The 23,996-nt window shown below is 31.6% G+C and overlaps 1 protein-coding gene across 1 annotated transcript in view; it reads right to left on the bottom strand.

The window, feature by feature from the left end:
- Positions 1-23,996, bottom strand: part of LOC130446622 (dachshund homolog 2) — a 416,848-nt gene that overhangs the window by 453 nt on the left and 392,399 nt on the right. The gene's annotated exons all lie outside the window — the stretch shown is intronic.

The raw sequence follows: 23,996 nt of genomic DNA, 5'->3' as shown, positions 1-23,996 counted from the left end.
ACTAATAAAGAATGAAAGTATATGTAGAGCTGGAAGTAATTTGAGTATTAATAAGCTTCACAACCAAGAATGAATAGTATACATTTTCTGGAAAGAATGAAAGAAGAATAAGCATCAAAAACGATATATAGAGAAAGAGTAGAGGAAAAAAAAGGAACTGAACATACTAGAAAAAAGTCATCAGATGAGGTAGAGCGAGATTTAAAAAGAATGGAATTTCAAAATAGGAGAAACAAGTCAAGGATCGAACGAGGGAAGATGTGTGATGAAGAGGCCAAAAAATATGATAAATATTATAAAAACTATATGGAAACATTGGTTCGGGCATCTGGAACGAATGAAAGAAGAAAGAACAACAACAAAGATATCTAGAGGAAAAATAGAAGGATAAAAAGGATTGAATATATCAAAAAAATGTGGTTAGGTAAGATAAAGCAAGATTTTAAAAGAACGAATATAAAAAATTATACAAACAAGGCAGGGGAACGGGTGAAGAGGAGATGTGTGATATAGAGGCAAAAAAACATGATAAACACTATAAAAACTAGATGAAAACAATGGTTCGGACATGTAGGACGAATGAAAAAAAAAACATAACTACAATAAAGATATCTAGAGGAAGAATAGTAGTAAAAAGAGGATGGATATATTAAAAAAAGATGAGGTGAAGCAAGACTTGATAATAATGAAGTCAGACATTGGAAAAACAAGGCCAGGGATCAGGAGAAGATATGTGATTGAGAAGCTAAGGTTCTCCATGGACTGGAAAAACCTAGTAACTAGGCTATTGTTTGGAGTAGCAGAATAGCAGATAACAATCTCCTCAGAATTCAACAGCTGGCGTGTATATATATATATATATATATATATATATATATATATATATATATATATATATATATAACTTAACTTTTAATTTACTGGAACCGTGTTTTTAAAAACTAACTTTATTTCTAACATAAATTCTACCAACAACTTCAATTACAAGACTGATATTTTTTATTACAAACGTGAATTAAATAATCTTTTGGTAAACACAAGCTAAGCAATTCTACAATAAAATAAGTTCTTAATCAGCACAATATACTGTCCACCTAAGGGCAATGGCGTAGGTGACACCTCCCCCTTTAGAAGGAAGCTTCTCCTGGAAGCTGGATCCCATCTTCTGTTGCCTGCGGGTGATTCTTATTTGTCCTTCCTGAATGTTTCCTCTTATACAAAATCCACAAGAACGCCAATATCAATGCTATATAAAGAAGAATAGTCCAAATACTGGGAATGTGAAAATTAGTGTTATCCGTGAATATTGGCGTTACCAGTTGATTTGGAATATCCTTTAATTTTAATTTTTTTAAATCAATCCTCATTGGAGAAACGTGTAATTGATTTAATTTAAAATTTAATTCATTTATTACAAAAGGTTGTCCAAACGTTTTTTGTTGAAATATTAACTCTTGGTTCCTAAATATAATTTTACATGCTGAATTTTCTATTAAATAAATGCCTTTAAGAGTTCTCACTTCAGTTTCTTGCTTACATTTTATGATTAATTTTTTTTCTACGGAAATATTGCCAAAAATTGATTTATCTCCGGAATAATTTCAATGTGATTCTTAATTATTTCAATTTTCCTGCTGGCAATATGTTCTCTTCGCATCCATAATTATTATTGTCTTGCAAATAGTTAGGACATTGAAATATATTGCCGCGAGTACAAATGTCATTTAGAGGTTTAATGACATTATTTGATTTAAGTAAAAATTTTGAATTAGGTATTAATGTTACGTATTCTGATTCAATTTCTGTAGGTATAGGTAACATATAAAAAAGATTAAATAAAATATCATAGTTAATGGGTATCGATAAAAAATATTGAATTTGATTATTTTCTACTTTACAAACTACGTCTATGACGGCTTCAAATTCTAAAATATTTTTATGTTTTAATTCAAAGGGTAATTCCGCTTGGTAGTAATAATTCACTTTTTGCAACTCAACAAATAAATCGTGAGATTTTATAATACTTGGATGTAATGTTCTAAGTTTACAGAAGGTCAAGGAATTTTCAACCGTTTCTAAAATGTCTTGAATTACATTGAATGTGATAAGAAGTTCGTTGAATAACTCTTTTAAATATTTAATATTTGCCGCATTTGCTTGAAAATCTAGAATATCTCTTATCTCAAATATTTTCGTTTTTAATAATTTTTCATTATACTGAATGTCCTGAATTGTCTTATTAAAATTATCAGTTATTTGGCGACTAACAGAATATTGCATTCTTATTTGATTTTGCAAGTTTTCTTGGTTTTGTTTTAAATGTTCCATAATTGAATTAATTCTTTCTCCATCTTCAGAGTCCAAGTTTCCTGTTATTGTTTTTACTATTGATCCAAGACCGTTAATTAATCCTCTCTTTGGTCTATCTAAGGTAGAATGAATATTAATGTTATCAAATTTTTCTTCTATACTATTCCTAGTGTACTCTATTATATTTACAATATTTTCTGTTTCAGAATGAAAAAATGTACTATTAGACATATTATATTTAACGTGATTATATTGTATACTTAACTTATTATATTCTACGAGTAGTGGACTTAAATTATAAAAATGAACAAAAGTATGACTGGATTTCTGCAGCTGGGCATATCCAAGATTTAGGGGAAGTATTCACAAGTTATGGGTAACATCTTTTATATTGACTGTTGCGTCTCCGGCGGTGACGAACCTAAAATAAATTTATAAGGAGTCTTTTTAGGACGTTTTATGTTTGAAAGATGAATATTTTCTGAAGTATTTTTGTGTCTAGTAGCGATTTTAGCTGTTTATTTTTGGTTTTAACTTGTGCCTGTTTATTACGTACATACACTTTAGTGGGTAATGTATCTGGTAATTCTTCACGGCTTTTATTTGCTTTAGAGATTACTTTTGATTTATTTTCCTGTAATTTTTTATTTAAATTCGAGTATATAATTTTCATTTTATCTTTATGATTTTGTATATAATTATTAACTATTTGTTGATCAATTTCTATATCGAAAGGTGTGTTACTGGTTATGTGTCCGGTAATTATTTCGTTTGGTTTCAATTTTGTTGCAGAATGAACGCTATTATTATAGGCTAATAATGCGTAAAGTATTTTATTTTCAATAGTCTCATTTTTAAAATCTTTTTGATTATTCAAAAGTCTGACGTGTTCAATAATCCTAGAATGGAATCTTTCAGCAATTCCATTCGATTCTGGATGTTGAGAGCTTATGAAATGAATTTTAATTTTATGCGTTTCTAATAGTTCTTTTACAACAGAATTTTTTAACTCAGTTCCATTGTCCGAAATTATTTGTTCTGGTATACAGTGGTGTGTAAAATATTTAATTAGACTATGAGCTACCTCTATTCCTTGTCTAGATTTTAATCCATACATTTGACCATATTTGGAAAATGAATCTATTATCGTAAGAAATTTACTATTTTCTAAGGTTATCGTGTCTAAATGCAAAATTTGAAAAGGTTTAGTAGCTGTGGGGGTAACATTTAAAAATGGTTTTATTGGTTTTCTATCATATTTGCTTAACTGGCAAACTTCACATTTGTTTATATAAGTTTGTATAGATGCTCTTTGATTTGGCCAGTAATACAAAGTTTTTAATTGATTTTCAGTTTCATCTAGTCCTCTATGATTAGTCTTACCTTCGTGGTAATTTTGAATCACTTCTTTAATTTCATTTAAGGGAACATCTATTAATTTTTTATTACATTTAACAAAGTCAATTTGAGAATCTTGAAAGTGATTTTGTAGAACGACACTGAATTTTTCATAAATTGGGTCTTCGAAATAAATAAAATATTTAGTTTGTGGTACTATGTATTCTTTTACGAAATTAATGACATCTTGCTCAAAATTGTTTTTAGATAATTGCACAACAATTCTTTGTTTATTTTCATATAGTTTCATAATAGTAGGTACGGCTGGTTGGAAATTTACTTCCGAAAATATTAATTGATTTTTACCAACATTTATCGCTGAATCTGAAATTGGTATACCAATTACAGGATTTTCCTCATTTGTATGAACAGTTATATCTTCGTCGTCATTCTCATTATTATTACTTTCGTTATCTGTTTCAACTATTAGCGATACATTATCGTCGGGAGTTGATGAGAGTTTTTTATTAAATTTGTCCATATAAACTAGTAATTTTTTAGAACATTGAGGTTCTTGTAATTCAGTTTCATTGATATTTATTTGAATTCGGGATAAACAATCGCTATTGGTATTTAAAGCACCCTTTTTGTATACAATATCATAATCATATTCCTCAAGTTTCAAGCGCCATCTAACAAGTTTTGAACTTGGATCTTTAAGTGAGAATAACCACTGGAGTGGTTTATGATCGGTAACTATTGTAAATTTTCTGCCAAAAAGATAGGGGCGGAAGTATTTGGTTGCCCAAACTATGGCAAGAAGTTCTTTCTCGATTACAGAATAGTTGCATTCTGAATCATTTAGGGTTCTGCTGGCGTAAGCCACAGGTAAATCAGAGCCTATTTTGCCTTGACTTAGAACAGCACCTAAAGCATAATTGCTGGCATCTGTGGTAAGGTTAAAGGGTTTTGTAAAATCTGGATATTGAAGTATTGGTTCATTCATCAACAGATTTTTACACATTTCAAAGCATTCGACGTAATCTGAATCGTTTACATTAATAATTGCATCTTTTTTCAGTCTAATAGTTGATGGTTTAGTTAATTTTGAAAAATCTTCTATAAATTTTCGGTAATATCCTAGGAGTCCAAGGAAACCTTTTAATTGTTTTGAATTTTTTGGTATTGGAAATTTTTGAATTGTTAAAATTTTATCTGGGTTCGGTTTTACACCTTCTGGCGTGACAATATGTCCCAGATATGCTACTTCTTTTCGCAAGAATTCGCATTTATCAATTTGTAATTTAAAATTAGATTCTCTTAATCTATTGAATACTTCCTTTAAATTTGTGATGTGTTCTTGTATACTGGTACTGAACACAATTATATCATCAAGGTACACCAAACATTTTTCGTTCTGTATACCCATTAGGATATTGTCCATGACCCTTTGAAAGGTTGCAGGAGCTCCTTTCGACCCATAGGCATGCGCACATATTCATAGTGCCCGTTTTCTACATTAAAGGCTGTTTTCGGAATATCCTCCTCAGCCATTTCGATCTGATGGAAACCAGAAGCGAGATCTAATGTTGTAAAATATTGACAACGTCCAAGCTCATTCAGTTTTCGATAGTCAACAACGAGTAGAAACTTCGGCTTTTGAGAAGCATCTAGCTTCTTTGGGACTATCCAAATGTTGCTAGACCATGGAGAATTGGATGGTCTAATAATATTATTACTTAACATTTTTCGTATTTGATTTTGAATTTCCGTTCGGTGAATCTCAGGATACCTGTATGATTTTGAATAAATAGGTATTTCATTAGAAGTTTTAATGTGATGTTTTATTTTACTTGTGAAGGTGAGCTGATTTCCTTCAACATGAAAAATATCACTATACTCTTGAATTAATTTTAATACAGATTGTTTCTCTTCGGAATTCATGTGTTCAGTTCTAACTTTCGAAACATCAAATTTAACATTTTCACAATAAATTTCATTAAAATTTGGGTTGAGGGTTTGTTCGTATTCATCGAATGTCTCAACACTAATAGAAGGGCTTAAATCTACTCGAAAGTTGGATTCTGAAGGATTTAAAATTGTACATAAAGCTATATTATTTTCAACTTTTGTTAAACATTCAGGGATTTCTAATTTCCCAATTCGTGTATATGGTATAATTACATTACCATTTTTTACATTTTCAATATTTAATTTAATTACTTGTTCACAACGTGGAGGCACTACTATACAATTCGTGGATCCAGTTTTAATGTCAAAGTAATTCAATTTAATTTGACTATAAGGAGTCATAAGCAAATTATTATTTAAATCGATAATTGCATTAAGTATTTTTAAATTATCCAATCCTAACAAACAAAATCAAAATGATCGTGAAATTTGAAAACGCAATATTCTAAATTGAGCGGTTTCCTATAATTAAACATTTTAGGGATTGGAATGAGTGTGCAGAAATTTTGTTGACTGCTACCAAAGGCAGATTTTACATGGAAGGGTTTTTTGACATAAGATTTTTTGAAATATTTCTCAGCAACTGCTGGTGTCACAAAGGATCTTGTGCTACCAGTGTCAATTAAAACCTTAAGATTTTGTTCTGGAAAAATTATATAGGATAACACGCTTTCTGAATTATTTAAGTTTAACAATTCGATAATGTTTGGTTTGGTTCCGAGGCTGGTGTCTCTAAAAAATTATCGGATTCATCATTAGTGCAATCAGAATCGTTTATATTATGGAGTTCTTCCGAGATAAAATTTCTAGGTTGATTCGGATTGTGTTGGAACCTATTTTGATAATTTTGAGGGGGTCTAGATGTATTTCTTGTAGACATACTCATTGGAGTTGGATTTGGAAATCTTTGGTTCTGATTGGGTTTAAAGACGTTTTGACCATTATTAGAAAAGTTTGAATTATTCCTATTAGAAGGAGTGTAAGAAGTTGAAGGACGATTTTGCGAGTTTGATGCGGAATTTCTATTAGTATATTGATAATTCGGAATAGAATTTTGCCTAGGATGTGGCTGCCTATATGCCACATTATTTTGGAAATTGGTTTTATTTTTATGTGAATTATTTTGCGTATTCAAGGGTGAAAAAACATAAGATTTTTCGGATGATTATTCTGGGTCATATAAACTTGAAAATCATTTGTAAGAACATTTAAAGCAATATTCAAATTTTCTGGATTTTTCGTACGCATTAATGTGCCTAAAGGTTCTTTTAAACCGCGTAGCAATACTCTGAGAGCCAAATTTTTAAAGTAATTACCCAAAATTAAATGTTCACTAACATTAGAATGTGTCGTGAGATAAGAAATTTGAAGATTTAATAAATGTTGAATTCTATTATAAAATTCGAAAGGCGTTTCATTACCTTGTTTCATTTCTGAAAGTTCTATACTTAAAGTGTAAATATCTCTTTTGTCAGCATAAGTATTAAGAAGTGCATCTTTTAGATTTTCCCAAGTTCTTATCGTACAAGAAGAAATGTTTATGGCTGCTTCACCTTTTATTTTTGCTAAAATGCTGGACATCAAATATTCATTTTGAAAATCCCCTACATCCACAGTATTATAAAACTTACTTACTAATTTCTCTGAAATTTCTATAAACCTAGGAAGTAATGCATTGTTTCCATCAAATTCGGGTATCATATCAAGATACTCCTTTTTTAAAATAGGTAATTGTGGAGTAGCCATTTTATTAAAATTGTTCGTAGAAAAAAGTTTTGGTGATGATAAGTTAAATTTAATTTTAGTATTAACAGAGTTTGAGCCTGAATTTGAGTTATTTGAATCAGAATTTGAGTCAGAATCGTCAGATGTGTCAAGTAAATAATTAATATTTCCTCTATATGACATTAAAAACACTTACAGCAATAGAATGAAGATCCTTTCCATTGGCTCGGACTGCACAGGAACAACCAATATCCTCTTGATTCTTCCGGTTTCTAGCACAACACAGATCTTCTAGTTGAGTTACTCAGTTCGCCCAACTAAGAGTTCCAATAATTAAACTTTATTTGTTCGAATAGTCAACAAATCGTAGAAACGAACCGAATGTTATATGCTTTAACTTCCGATTGACTATCCTACTGACTGCGCCACTTAACTTTTAATTTACTGGAACCGTGTTTTTAAAAACTAACTTCATTTCTAACATAAATTCTACCAACAACTTCAATTACAAGACTGATATTTTTTATTACAAACGTGAATTAAATAATCTTTTGGTAAACACAAGCTAAGCAATTCTACAATAAAATAAGTTCTTAATCAGCACAATATACTGTCCACCTAAGGGCAATGGCGTAGGTGACATATATATTTATATATATATATATATATATATATATATATATATATATATATATGTATGTATATATATATATCATTTCATTTATTTCATATTTGATCTTCCAGTTTTATTTTGTCAGTTCTTTCAGGATACGCGCTTCCTTCACAACTTCAACAGAATCAAATCTTTTTCCTTCCAATACAGATTTGAAATTAGGAAAGAAGTAGAAGTCGCACCGTGCAAGTTTCGGCGAATAAGGTGGTTGGTCTAACACTGGGATTTTGCATTTGGGTAGAAACCTTTTCACGGACAGTGTGGAATAAGAAAATAGTTTTTCACGCAGTTTTCGCATGTTTTCGATATTTTCCCCCTTTTCGACCCGAAACGTGAATCATCTTCAACATCCTCTCGGTCATTTTGAAAACGTTTAAACCATTCAAAAACATGTGGACGGGATAAAAATTCATTGCCAAATACTTGTTTTACCAAATTATGAGTTTCAGTTGCAGTTTTATGTAAAATTTCGTAACAATCCGTTGCTTAGTTTTTATGGAAAAACAAAAAACAAGCTCTATTCAAATACACGGCTAGACTGGTTTGTGTACAGACACGGTAGACATCGCATTCGAAATTGTAGGCTTCGGACTAAAGAGCAGACAGTCGTTAACCTTTAGAACATGCGTACTTTTTCTGTAGCAGCACTTAATAACCACACCTTGTACAAAAGGTGTAAAATAACACGTCATCGTCGGTTACTGTAGTAATTCAAAATCTGAAGTTACTAAATATAGTGCTGAAGAAAGTATGAAAGAAAGACATCGAGTACACAGGATTAAACCAGGATCAAGCATACAAATAAAAAAACAACAAAAGTGGGATGGAAATGTCATTATTATACAAAACATGTGACATTGAATGGTACATAGGTAGTTCAAAAATAAAATAAGCATTTGAGATAGATGTCTATGACATTGACCCAATTGATTTACAGCATTTTGTACTTGTTTATATTGAAAAATTTTATCATCTCCCAATATTTTAGAATTTAGATGGTTGATTTTCATATTTCATGTTTATATACGATACACTTGCATTATGGTGAATTGCTTCGATGGTTATAAACAATGGAACTCATTCTTACAGTTTTGAACTGAAATCTTTCTATAATTTCAATACTTGAATTTTAATCTGTTCCTCATAGTCCATAAGTCCAGACTAATTTCAAGATGGTTCTATAGATGAATATTGTATTTTCAATTAATAACTTTGATTTTACCTGGTAGCCAATACTCGTGGTCTGATTATTTTCTTTTGGAGAGTGTGTTTTTTTATGCCAGTTTAAGATCCTGTCCAGATGTAACCGAGGTAACGTTTGTATCTGTTGGTGGGTCGGCTGTAACCATTAGGTAGTATATGGGTCCACAACTCTATGCACTTGTTTAGAGTTGCCGTTTGTATTGGAATTAGTGTGATGGTATTAGTTTTTTGTTCTTTAGTATAGGTATTAGTTTGTTAAGTATCAACTTCTTTGATGCGAAGTTGCCTAGAATTAAACAGGAACTTAAAACTTTTCGTGGAAGTTGCCGAAAGGATTTCTCCTGCAATGAAGTCCAATTTTAGAGCTTTTTTGTATCATTTTGTGATATTCTAATTAGATTTGAGTATTTTGTAAATCCTTTTTCTGGTATTTGGAACTAAAAATAATTTTTATAAACTCTCTTCGCGTCACTAGATACGTTTAATCAATGTAGGACCCTCAACTATTCTCTTTTATGACCTCTACCACTCGATGTTGTTTTGCAACAGATTTTTCTGAAATGAGTCTAGCATTGAAGCGTTTTATACCCAAAAAAGTTTCTATAGATTCAAAAGAAAAATTATTTTCGTCTTTTTGGACGTTACAAAAATGTATTTTTTCAACAGTTCTTATGAATTTATACAGAGAAAGTTATTTTTTTATAATTTTTTTATATAAATTGTTTGATATTACTGTTTCTAAATGATGGATTTCAACAACGGGGAGAGTATAAAGTTTTTTGAACATCCCACCTAAAACCCGTCTTGTGATAAGTTAATATTCATTACGTGATAACTTTGAACATTGTTTAGGATGAATGGTAGCTAGGAAGCTTTTGTTTTGGTCCGAAATAAGTCGAAGACACGGTCGCAGATCGATCCATAATAATCTTCACTGATTAGAGTTAATTCAATTGAAATCCTTTCCTTGGCAAACAATAGTGTAACTTCGGGGGACATGCCCTACAGTCGGTAGCTAATGGGTCCCAAGACAGACCATGTTACAATGTATATACGCGCGTGGACAACGGGAAGCCCGCACAATATTAACTAATTACCTATTCATTAAGGCTTAAAGTGGCAAGTTGGTCCTGAATTATTCGAGGCTCCGGAGGCCAAGTTCCGGAAGTGAGGTAAGACGCAGAAGCTCGCCGGAAGCCCTTCTAATGGATGCCCAACTTATAATATCTCATATACCCCGATTCCGTACGCTTCCAGCTAGCGTGTATTTATTAGGATTGATTAGTTTCTGATAACATCGTGTACTAACTTGCAAACTATTGTGGTTGAATATAAGGAGAAAGTTCTTCTTGAATCGGTTTTGCCTGTTTCAATGTCGATTTGGTCCAACTCGAAATTAATTTTAGTTTCTCCATACTTTTTCCAGTATAATAAGATTTAATTTGACCGATAATATTGTGGAATTTACATTGTTGTCATATCTTCTCTTATTTTTTAGCAATATGTAGATTTTGGGGTGAAAAAGTGCTCTAACAAGCTCAGGATTTACAGAGATTTTCATGACACTAAGTATTTGAAGAGAAAAAAGTCTTAACAGAAAATAGGTGGCGGAAAGCAGAAGATTTTTAATACTTAAGTTTTAAGATAGATAAATCAAAACTATAATTGATTTCGGAAAACCAGCGAAAGCTCGAGAAAATGTTTCGTTATCATAAGACGAATCGAGTTGATCGACAAACTGCTGTTGGTTTAATCCACATCGAAAGAATCTGTAACAACTCAAACATCACTCGTATGACAACAAGTTCCTATTACATTCACCATTAAAACGTCAAACTTCATGATGGCAACGTCAGATTTGACATATCATCAGAGTTGCCATATCTCAAAACTTAAGTAGCAGCCTTCATAGTTCAAATATCAAGAAAATTTCCTACAAATATGATTAATTGCTGCAATACGAGAAAAGAATCTTCAATAACTTTAGATATTGAAAATCGTCATAGAGTCAAACAACAAAGTACATTATGGTTCTGAAGACCACTAGTTTATTTTCAAATAAAATTTTTTGTAAACGCAGCCTCAGAACTCAATTTTTATTAGTTTTAACTGATTTTTCCGTGGATTTCTAGGTATTTCATAAAATCCATGAAATTTTTAGCTATAATCAAAACTTTTGAGACAACTAAATCATTCTCCGGGATTTTTTTTAACAAATTCAAAAAATACGAGGCTTTTACTTAACGGATATATATAAAAAAAAATGATTCCCAATTACCTTGACTCGACACACGGGTCTACAGAAAGAATTTTCTTAGGTTTCTGTGATTTTAAAGCTGATTAGGGCTATTTTTAGGGTGCTGAATCAAATTAATATAACTCGCAAACTAATACGACTGAAATAAAATTTTCATAGGTGAGGACTAATCATTTCGTTTGCCATTTATGAGTCAGCTTACGACCTTGATCCATTGTAAATGATAAATAAGGTTTCTTCTTTGAGTATAAACTCTACTTCACCTGATAACCTCAATAATGTGAATTTAGCCTAAAATTTATCAAATTCTACAATTCCTTTTCATGATCCGGTTTCATATATTCTTGATGTTAATGCTAACTTACCACCTTACCACTTTGATTAACGTTTCATATCAAACTGGTACTTTCCCAATTACCTTAAGATATTTATACCTTTGCATATAGTGGAAGAGATAAAAACAAGCATCGCCCAATTGCACTCCTTCCCACGTTATCTAAGATAATAGAAATTTTGGTCAAAAAGGGCTTTCATGATTTCTGTTTGAATATAAAATACTTACTATCCATTAATTTGGGTTTTTAGTGGCAAATTATTCTATATTCTTCCTCCTAAATAATGTGTACTCTAGTCTAAACATCCATCACTTCACTGCAATAACTTTTTGTGATTTTTCTAATCTAACCTAATCTAATACGTTTTATCTAAAAAATTAGGTTTCTCCTGTTTCCAAAGAACTGAACTTATCCATCTCCTTAACAATTTATTATGCCCTTATTGAGTCAAATCTCCGATATGCTCTTCCCTTCTGGGATACATGTGGTGCGACTCAATTTGAGCGAATCCTCAAACTACAAAAGATTAAAAATTCAGACTCTTCCTTCTTTAGTTATATTTGAATCCGTTTGCCTAATTCGTAAGCACGCTTCTCCAATTTCCACTTAGGAACATGACCTTTACCTACCTACTCTACGTTTAGAATTAGTTAAGGGCTCAATATGTTACAAAGCAAAAAGATGCACAATCACTTGCCATTTTAAATCAAATCGATATCATCTTTTCGCGCATTCCGCAATAATTTTAGGGCATATTTACTAGAAAGTATCGACTATGCGTGTTGTTATTACAATTTTAAATTATATTAAAATAGATTTAAAGATTATACGAATCCAACACTGCACAGACGACATAACGTTTTGTTCGTAAATTTCCGAATTATGTAGCTTCACAGGATGAGTGACAACAAAACAACGAACCGAGAAATTGCAACATTAAAGATAACATCGTGTTAAATAGCCGCAGGACTAAATCCCTACCGCCTGGATAATAGCGTTGGCGTTCACCTAAATTAACTCCCTTCAAACGTACCAAGCAGTTTATACATTTGTCCTTATTGACATTCTCAATAACAGTGCGCAGTAGTAATAGTTAATAGTTAGATTGAAAATACATGGTGTTCCGATACTTGGTACAAAACATTCGGTAGTGAGTAGACCCCTTGTTTATGAGTTACGGGCATTTAAAATTGCTAAATGAGAATCACCAATCTCAACTAAAATGTTAATCCTTAAAAAATACCTTCTAAATATTATGCGACATTTTTATCTTCATTCATAAAATTTTGTTATCAATAATTTTACATCTTTAAAATTAATTTTATCAGTTACTATTGCACCAAATTCAAGAATCTATATATTGCTAAGAAGAGGACTAAAATCCCTTTCCACCATGGACTCCCTCTTATTTAAAATTTTCGATGGGAAGCTTATAATTCAGAGGGGGTGCTGGATGTGGATAATATTTCCATACTGTAAATTGTCAATTTAAGAATAAAAATCGATCTGTTTGAGGTTTTTTTTATATAGCATATTCGTGATATGTGATTTCGATCCATATTTCAAATTTAATAAATCTACCTTGTGCCAAAATTAAATTAAATATGCTTACCAACAGAAAAATAAAATCTTCGAAATCTTATGCGACATTTTTATCTTTATTCATATAGTTTTGTTATCAAAAATTTTACATCTTTAAAATTAATTTTCTCAGTAATGATTGAACCAAATTTAGGAATCTTTATATTGCTGAGCAGAGGACTAAAATCCCTTTCCAAGATGGTGCCATACGACTCCCTCTTATTCAAAATTTTGATTGGGAAGCTTATAATTAAGAGGGGGTGCTAAAAATTGTCAATTTAAGAATAACAATCGACCTGTTACAGATTTTTTTCATATAGCACATTCTTAATATGTGATTTCGATCCATTTTCCATCTTAAATAGATCTACCTTGTGTCAAAATGAAATTAATTATGCAGATCAACAGAAACATAAAATCTTGTGTCTGAATTTGCTTGTATTACCTACAGTTTTGAAGCAATTTTCTTCTAGTCAAATGGTATTATACTGTGGTACTATTTTTCCAACACTGTATCGTCCTTTTAAAAAGGCTGATATTGCTATTTACTAACAACCCAAATTATTTGTAAGTATTGAAAACTTTGAATTAAATCCAGCATCTCCAAATGTTTAAATATCTTCAAAATGTTAACTAGACTAGATTAGTAACATATTCTTTCGTCTTTTCACCTAAACGAACTACCTATCGGCATTATAATATAACCCAACATTAAATTTGCATTTGAGTTTGTACCATCAATAGCCAGTATTTCCATATTAGATAGACATCGCTATTAAATTGAAGCTTGGTCCTCTCGTAATATCCAAGGAAACTAAGGTTATATCTTGAATAATAATATTTGCTGCAAACATCCTGAATTTATTGATACATTTAATGAATATAGGGTCGTCCCTCACTAAACATTACAGTGTTATGTGGGTCCATACAGGGTAATCATTGTGAAATTCCAAATTTGAAAGTGTGGATTTTCAATTTCGAGTTTACTCATTCCATATGCCATTGCTAATTCGAATTTTGATTATCATTTTCGGGTTAAATCGGACTTATCAATGTAATCTTATTCAGGAGCAATACAAGGATTTGTCTTTTGCCTCGTAATAGGCTTCAGTTTCAGTAATTGCTTTTTCATTTGAGCTGAGTTTCTCACCAGCGAACATTTTTTTCAGTTCAGCGATTTCAGCGAAGCAATTCAAAGTGTAATTCCTTCAATTTAATCATCGTTGACATCGACTTTGTCTTGGCAAAACAGTCGTTTTTTCTTCGACATATGAGGCCGTTTTTACTTGATTTTTTGCATTCAAACAATCCAACGATTGTATGTAGTATTCGCCATCCATAACTCTCCCTTTTGGAGATGGTCATGACTAATATTCCATGTGCATTCCAATACTGAAGCGATAACCTTCTTATTTGACCGTTGTGCCTTTGGACGTAGTTCACCGGCTGCAGTCCACTCAGATGATGATTGTTTTTATTCCAAAATGAAATGATGGGTCCATGTTTCATACATTGACACATGCAAAAAATCTTATAAAGTGTAAACATGCCCAATCACTGCTATGAATCATCAACACGTTGTAGGTTTTGATCGATTATGAATGAACGCGGCATCAGCATTGAAAAAATCTTTCTCTCAGTCAAATGTTTATTTTATTCATTCACTTAAGTGGCTGTCACTTGTATAAAGTACATTTGAGATAAAAAATGACATTAAAATGAATATAACAACAAAACAATCACCAAAATCATCAGTTTTAGCCTACAGAAGGAAATTCAATAAGTAGGATAGTGCTTTTCGAATTAAAACTTGTTTTAATGGTATTTGATATGATATCTCAACTCCAAATAACAACAAATATTATGCTGAAGCTTTTAATTAGTTACATTGAACGGTTTTTCAATTTTTGTCGTTTGAAAGTGAAAATAGAAGTGATTAAAAAAATTCGTTGCAAGCATGTGCTTCATGTAAACTTTTTCTAACCGTTCGAGACGATATATCGATATCTGCTAATTCATTTTCGAGTAGATTGCTGGTGACTGTCTGTTCTATATCTCCTTGCTATGCGACTGATGCTGAAATTATGTCTTCCTAACAAACCAGCAACAAATCGCATTGAATATCCTTAATTTAGGAGAGTCGATGTTCGTACTGCCTTCTCTATTAACAAATTTCTTTGGCGGTTCCTTTTTTAACTTGATATACTCCCAAATAAGATACCAGGATATCCAGAAACAGAGCATTAACGAAATGAAGGTATACGTTGAGGAGCAGGTCGAGTTTACATGAGAGAATACACGTTAAGCAACTGCTCTGGTACAGATATGTGAAAAGAAAGACCCTCAAGGACCTGTAAGGAAGAAATTGAACAAAATATGAGAAGAAAACGAATGGATAGATAAAAAAATATGGTGTACGAAATGCGGAACAAGGCAAAGAAAACTATAAGACTAATGAACTTCCAAATATGCATGTAATAAAAACAATTACAAACAACTGCTTGCTGCTAATGAAAGGAAATGTGTCTAAACCGAATCACTGTCAAAACAAGATTATGTCACTGTCAAACAAGGTCCATGGCCTACATGTTGTACAGTAAGTTATGAATCAATAAAGAATATCGATAAATAATTTTGTACAGGATTTTAGCTTGTAAGTACCACTGGTTCCTTTGCCAAAATCACGGTAGGACACCATCCATAAGAAAATATATATTTCGCTACATTTGCGCCAAATCACAAAATACAAGAAATAACAGGATGCAGCCTGAAGCATTTTGATGATATAATTCATCTCGTTTCCTGATGTCACGATGTTTTATTGTATTATTACTAATTTCGATTATTTCTTTCTCCACATTTTCAACTTTCTAAGTTTTGATTTGGTTTATCTATTCCAAATTTCAATAGTTCCAGAATTGAACAAGCGCCGAATCTTAATTATAGCAAACTGCAGAATAGACAAAAGGTGTTTGAGTTTCAATAACTAAGGTCCTAGGCTTCTTTACATTTATTCATGCATACACTATACGTATATATATGTATATCGACTGGGAATAAACAACAAAGCTTATATCATAAACATATTATGTAAACAGGGAAACTCCTGGGAAATTATAATGCTGCGGTAGGGCATATATACAGTAAGTTTTGGTTATGGCGTAAGGAAGTTACAACAAACTTACAGTAGCTTGATATCAGGATTTGTCGCAGAGTAGTTATCTTAGATAAAGTATACATTTACACATTTTATTCATCGTACGAGGTATGATCAAAAAATACAGTAAACTATTTCATCGCAATCAAAACAATAATGTAATTTTATATTTGAATCAATATCTTTCAGAACTGCTTTCGTTTTGTAAAGGTGTTTTACCAATATGGAACGCTTTGATTTCCTCAATATCGAAAAGAATGTCAAAATGGAAATAGAATCCGAAAAAAGAATGAATGTAGACGATTGGACAGAGATCGAGGATAAAAAAAAACAAGCAGAAAAATTATTATGAGAGATTTCAATTGGAATAGGAATGCGATGATGATGAATCTTTTATTCAGGAACGTACTCAAAACGAGTTACAAGTGAATGAACTTTTAAACATAATCGTAATTGAAGGAAAAAGCATAATTGTGAAGGATTTTAAAATAGGACAAAGATCGAGTATACAGAAAACTATAAAAAACAGTAGCAAGCAAAAAATTATTTATTAGATTTCTATTGAAAGAGGAATCAATTATCGATAAATCTTTTATTCAGACCGTACTCAAAATGAAAAACAGGTGAATGAACTTTTAATTATAATCGTCATTGAATGGAGTTTGCTACTGGCCAAGTTTGCTACAAAAAAAGATCGTAGAATATTATGTTGGACATATATTAGAAATATGTAAAATTACTAAGATATGAAAAAGAGAAAGTATCTGATCAGCTTGTTTATGTCAACCACAAATGTTAAAAGAAAGCTGCCAAATTCCATCACAGATCGGCGAGGATGACTTAAATTTTCAGCATCTCTTATTGGTTTTAATCTGTCACAATTTTTGTTGTCACAAGTTATATATTTAAATTTAGAAACTTAAAATCAGAACTTATATTTAAGTATAGTTTCTAAATTATACATTCGAACATTATGAATTTTTAATGGGTGATTATGTATGTCCATTTAGTGTGTTTGACGAAATAAATAATTCTAACTACTATCTGAAGGCAAGTGGTGGCTTATGTCCAATGGTTAACAACTTTTACAGTCTAAAGTTCAATCTAACGAAAACTTAGATTAATTTTTTAATCGATTTTTCAATAAAATTTTAGGGATATGTAGATTTTAGATCGTTATACATGCCAAGAAAACCGTTCGCCATAAAGAAGAAAATTATCATTAATTGTAATTATTGAATGAAAATACTTACAGGTATTAAAACACAATCAAACCTTTCTAATTGATCTGCATACTATCGAGCATCGAGTTAATTGAATAAAAAAAAATTTAAATGAAGTAAAATTTAGTCGGTCAGCGTAAAACTTATCGAATAGGAATAAAAAAACTATGATAGTTGTTCGAAATGAGCACCTTGGACTTCTATACACTTTCAAAGTCTACGGATGATATTTCTTTGAACTTGGAAGAGCTTTCCAAGATTACACCTTATAACGTCACATTGAAAGTTTATTCTATCGATTATTTCGTTTTTCGCGTTTACTAGTGTTGTATATACAAAGATTTATAGAAATTCTGAAAAAAGTGAATCCACTGTAATTAATTCAGTGGAACGTGGTGGCCATGTAAATGGACTTTCCCGACCAATTCACTTATTAGTAAAAATGTTATTAAAACTATTTTTTACGTCAATAAGGAAGTAAGGAGGGGCTCCATCCTGCATGAACCGCATGTTTGGAAGAAAATTAAACAGTCTTTTCTAGCAATAATATCCTCTACTTCTAAGGCATGCACTTTCTGGATGTGAAAGAGGTGAAGAAGTTTTGCGTTTTGCGTACGCTAGTTATGGGATCAACATCAACTGCATTTAACAATGTACTTTTGACATGGTTTAGTTAACTTCGCATTGAATATACAACATCGTCACTATAGACTTCTCATTCTAATTCTATTACTAACGATCATCAAATATCTTTTGTAACCTTACAAATATATTCGCCTCAAAGTCTAATTCTCAAAAAAGCCCGTAATGAAATTTGTTCCGAAACGTTACATCGTTTTAAAATATTAGAATACAACCGACAGAGGGTGATGAATATATACGATTTATTTAGTTACAGTAAAATGACTTCACTTTGTAGTCATGGAATCATCGGGGTGTGTGTCTTTCTCATTTCAGTCACTCACACGACGAAGTGACAATAATTTCAGGATTTAAATTATTTCGCCTTTGGCTTGTTTGCTCGATTCAAAAAAGGGAGATGAGCTGGATGATAAATGAATTTATATCGCTTGGTGATTATACATTAGAAATATTTGTTAAGTACTTTATTCCATAAAACTTTCTATTATTATTTTGTATAGCGTCAATATTTTCCTTAAAATGTTCCAGGATGCAAAAAATTCGAAAAAACTATGGACTGGACCTCTTATTTAGTAGAATGAAATTGTGGATAGTGTCGAAAGCTTCAACCTAATCAAGAAATATCACTATTACCGGTTCATCTCCGTAAATAGTGTTATTAATAGTGTTATTAATAAATGTATCGCATATTGAATAGACTTTTTCCAAAAATTTGTTCATTCTAACTATCAATATCTTGTTTTGTTATCATTTCTATTTCCAAGTTTGAAAATTAGTATCACTGTTTTTGAATGCTTCTAGAAATAGTATTTTTAGTATAAATACAATGAGTGGAGGACTTACATAATCCACTACAATTCACAAATATTATTTTTGTTTTTTTGTGTTCATTTTTTAATAATTTCTTTTACCTCACTTACAGTTGTTGGATAAAAATGTAACAAGTAGCAATTTAAGAACTCCTCATCTTCATAGTTACGTGTTCAATTGATTGTATGGGATAAAATGCTTATTTGCGATCTATTTTCTCCAAATAAATGGAAAGCTCAAATATTAAGCAAGAGTTGAATGATTTTTTTTGTGGATTTTCGTTTCCTTAATCTAAAAATAACACTAATATTCATTTTCTTATGTTTTGTTGTACGTTGATATCAATTACGTAAGTTCATGTAATGTTTGACGGAATAAATAATTCTAAACTACTATTTTAAGGCCAGGGGCGGCTCTTGTCCAATGGTTGATAATCCGTAACTTCTCCAATTACCATCTTCAAAATCTATTCTTTGTTTAATTCGATGAAATTTATGTTTCACGAGATTTGTAGATTTTTAGATCGTTTTACATGCTAAAAAACCGTTCGCTATAAAGAAACATTCTGAAAAAAATTATTATAAATTGTAATTATTTATTGAAAATACTTACAGGAGGTGCTAAAACACGATCAAATATTTCTAGGAGAACTGATGAATAAACGTGAAAGAGATCGATAATTATTTATTGTACCTTCAAATGAATTTTTTGAACAATTTTTCAACCAAAAGATACTTTTTGCTTAACTCGACAAAATTTATGGAGATATGTAGATTTTTAGATCGTTGTGAATGCCAAGGAAAATTATCATTAATATTAATTATTTATTGAAAATACTTACACGGTATCAAAACACAATCAAACGACAACTAATCATAGGATTTTCCAGAAACAGCTTCTTCATCGCATTTACATCCAGAAAATGTATGCCATGAAGGTGAAGGTTTAGGTTAGGTTAGGCCTAAGCTCATTGGTTTCTAGATAAATAACGAGTTGTTTACTGATGAAGCTGGAAGATGGAAATCCTCACGATACAATTCAAATTTGGGCAGGAATAGTGCGTGATAATTTAGTGGGTACATATTTTTTTGATAACAACCTGATACTCAACGATACTCCTAAATGACTATCCACCCATATTATGTGATATTCCTCTTAACTCGCGGAGACATGTGGTTCAGGCACGCATTTCCACTCCTGTAAAAAATCTTCTCTATAACATTTTTCTCAAAAGGTGGATTGGTCGCAGAGTTACACGGTCACCACGTTCCACTGATTCAAATACAATGGATCAACTTTTTTGATTATATCAAAAGCTTGGTTAACATAAGGAACTTAATGATCCATAGAATAAACTTCCAATGTGACGCTATAAGGTATAATCTTGAAATGTTCATTCAGGTTCAAAGAAATATCATAGAGTTTGTAGAAGTGCAAGGTGCCCACTTCCTTCATTCAATATATATATATATATATATATATATATATATATATATATATATATATATATATATATATATATATATATATATATATATATATATATATTGTAATTATTTATTTCTACCTCTATTATTGTATTTATTATTGTTTTTATTTTTCTATTGTTGTCGCTAGCACGTTATTTGCCGGGCATGAAACTCATTCTCTCTTTGAGTTCTGGCATAAATAAATAACTTATGGATGTTTTTTCTTTTAACAAATCAATAAAAGTTTTATGTTAAAAGTTAATTGTATTATTTTTAATTCAAATAAAGTTTAATAAAATGTAGTTGAGTACGCCTATGAGTCTAACCTGAAGTTAGCCGTTCCTCTAATTTGATAATTCTACACAGTTCTCTGTTATAAATCGACTCAGATGAATATCCTATTATTTATATGTAGAATATAAGGAAAATATAAAAAAAATTATGTCAATTTTATATGATATAATCAAGAAGTTCTATTTCTGTGGAAGGATTACATATGATACATGGAACAAAAATTTAATTATACTACACAATTCATATTATTTCTACGGAAAAGGAATCTTCACCTCACAAATAAGGAATTTTATCCATTGTCAACGTAAGTATAGGTAATATTCCTTTTTTTTTTATAAATTATTTTATATTATTACTATTATTATTATTATTGGCCAATAATACGTGAAGGAACTGACCTGAGATGATAATATCTTGCAATATCAGATCTAAAACTTGTATTTACTTCTGTGAATTGTCAGTAACAAATCTTCCACTCATTGGATTAGTAACAAATCTTCAACTCGTTAGATTTTCTTCAGTACAGATATTTATCTTCCATTCATCTTTAATAATTCGCAATTATTTTGTATTTTGATTCAAATTTAACTTCTATTTCTTATAACTTTTGCACTCTCCATTCTCTTTTCTGCTGATACTACTTTTTTTCTAAATAAATAATGATCCTCTTTTTTTTTATCTCCTTAGCAACCATATCATATGACTCACTAGACTTTTGCTCTTGTCTCCTCACAATGACAAACACTTGTCAAACAAACACTTGTCAGATCTTATATTTATGTTTTTAAATAAACTTTTATTTCATTAATAGTTTATGAATTTTCACTATTATGGGTCCTTTTGGCAACAGTTTCATATATTTTTTTAAAAAAATCAATCTTCCACTAAGTTTTATATTAATTTATAATTAATAACATTATTCTATGATACAAATTATGATTTGTACATATGCAATCCTTTAGAATATATCATTTTTAATAAATAATTCCTTATATATAAAATAACTATAATTAATTAACTTGCAAATATCAATTCAATTTCTTTTATTTTTTTATCGATTTTTTGCCTTTAGTTTAATTATTATCTTTAGTAAAACTAATCTCAATAAATTATAAATTTTCATTATGTACCTACTTGCTTTTAGATTTCTGATCATTTCAATATATATATATATATATATATATATATATATATATATATATATATATATATATATATATATATATATATATATATATATAATTTAGAGGATTAGGAATCTGCTACCAGACATTCAAGCTTGGCACATGGCGGTCTTATTTGCTCGAATAGTGTCGGGTTGGTGCTGCCTCCAGCATTCACCTACCGACTAAACGCTTCCCTCTTTCCTGCCTGCTGGCATCGCGATGGAACCACCTAAAGGTATTACTTCGTCGTGATTGCTCTTGTTCTTTCGTCTCTTTCCTTTTGTGTTATAATGTTCGACGCCATAGTAGATATCACGTTCCATATTGTAGGAGACTGTAGCATGGTTTGGACCATGTTTTCTGGGATTATGATGGTATTTGCTTCTGTTTCAGCTCGTCTTCTTTCATTTTGCCACCTAGGGCACGCAAAAAAGGTATGATAAACATCGTCCTGTTCATTGCCACAACACTGGCAAAGTGGCGAGTCTTTTATTTTGAATCTGCAGAAGTATGCTGCAAAGCATCCATGTCCACATAATAGCTGGGACAAGGCGTACGTTATCTCCCCATGTCCTCTCTTGTGCCAAGGTTTAAGTTCCGGTATGAGTCTTTTGGTCCAAGCGCCCAAGTGGTGTGTTGCTTCCCATTTTCTTTGCCATTTAGTTAGCGTGTTTTCTTTTTCTGTTGTTTTAACTGCTTGCTCTTTTCCATGTGTGGCGGTTCTCTCGTTCACCAATAGGTCTATGGGTATTATACCCGCCAATACTAATATTGCCTCGGCGGATACAGTACGGAACGCACTGCATATTCGGATAGCTAGTATCTCTGTATCTTGAGGAACATAGATCTATACTTCAGATGTTTCAGAGATTCTTGCCATACTGGTGCAGCGTATAGCATAATCGAGTGGGCTACCGCCGACAGCAGTTTGCGCTTACTTGACGATGGTCCCTCTCTTTTCGGCATCAGGCGGCTAAGAGCCATTATCGTCGCTTCAGCCTTACGGCTTGTGTTTACAATATGAGCCTTCATCTTAGCGCCCTGATCGAAAAAACCCCTAAGTATTTAGTTTGTAGTTGAGTGAAGACCGGTGTGTCTATTATATCGATAGTCACCTGTTTAACAATCTTTCAATCCACCAGCAGCGTTGCCTCTGTTTTTTCTGACGCCAATTCTAGTCCTCTGGATTTCATCCATTCCACAACCCTTTGTACTGCTAAGTTGGTCACAGCTACGTTTCGTTCTCCGTCTTCCCACTCGCTACTACCGCCAAGTCGTCAGCGAATCCAATAAGCACGACTCCTGGCGGCATATCCAGGCGTAGTACATCGTCGTAGTAGACGTTCCACAAAGTGGGTCCAAGTACAGAGCCTTGCGGTACACCACTTGTCACTTCCATGTTAGTTCTGTCGCCAATTAAGATCCTTCGGTTGGTAAAGTAGCTTTTTACCATTCGTATCAAATACGGTGCTATCTTTCTTTTTTCAAGTTCTCTTACGATGCCTTGCCAGGGTGCCGAGTTGAAGGCATTTTTGACATCACTAGCAAGCATAGTTTTCTATTTTGATGTGCGAGTCTTTTTGCTTTATTTACCTCTTCCATTACTCTCAGCATAGCGTCTATGGTCGATTTCTTTTTCACAAATCCAAACTGTGTATCACAGCAAGGCCTCCTGTTCTGCAGATTTCTTCAACTATTCTTTCTTTTATAAGGTGCTCTAGTAGTTTTCCCATGCAATTTATTAGGCACAGCGGTCTGTATGTGTGTTTTGATTGTCCTTCTTTACGTGGTTTTTCTATGAGCAGCAATTTGGCGGTTTTCCAGATATCTGGGAATTCGCCC

The sequence above is a fragment of the Diorhabda sublineata genome, chromosome 7 (genome assembly GCF_026230105.1).
Source record: "Diorhabda sublineata isolate icDioSubl1.1 chromosome 7, icDioSubl1.1, whole genome shotgun sequence".
NCBI classification, from domain to species: Eukaryota; Metazoa; Arthropoda; class Insecta; order Coleoptera; family Chrysomelidae; genus Diorhabda; species Diorhabda sublineata.
The sequence above is the reverse complement of the archived record's forward strand: the minus strand, read 5'-3'. Positions and strand labels throughout refer to the sequence as shown.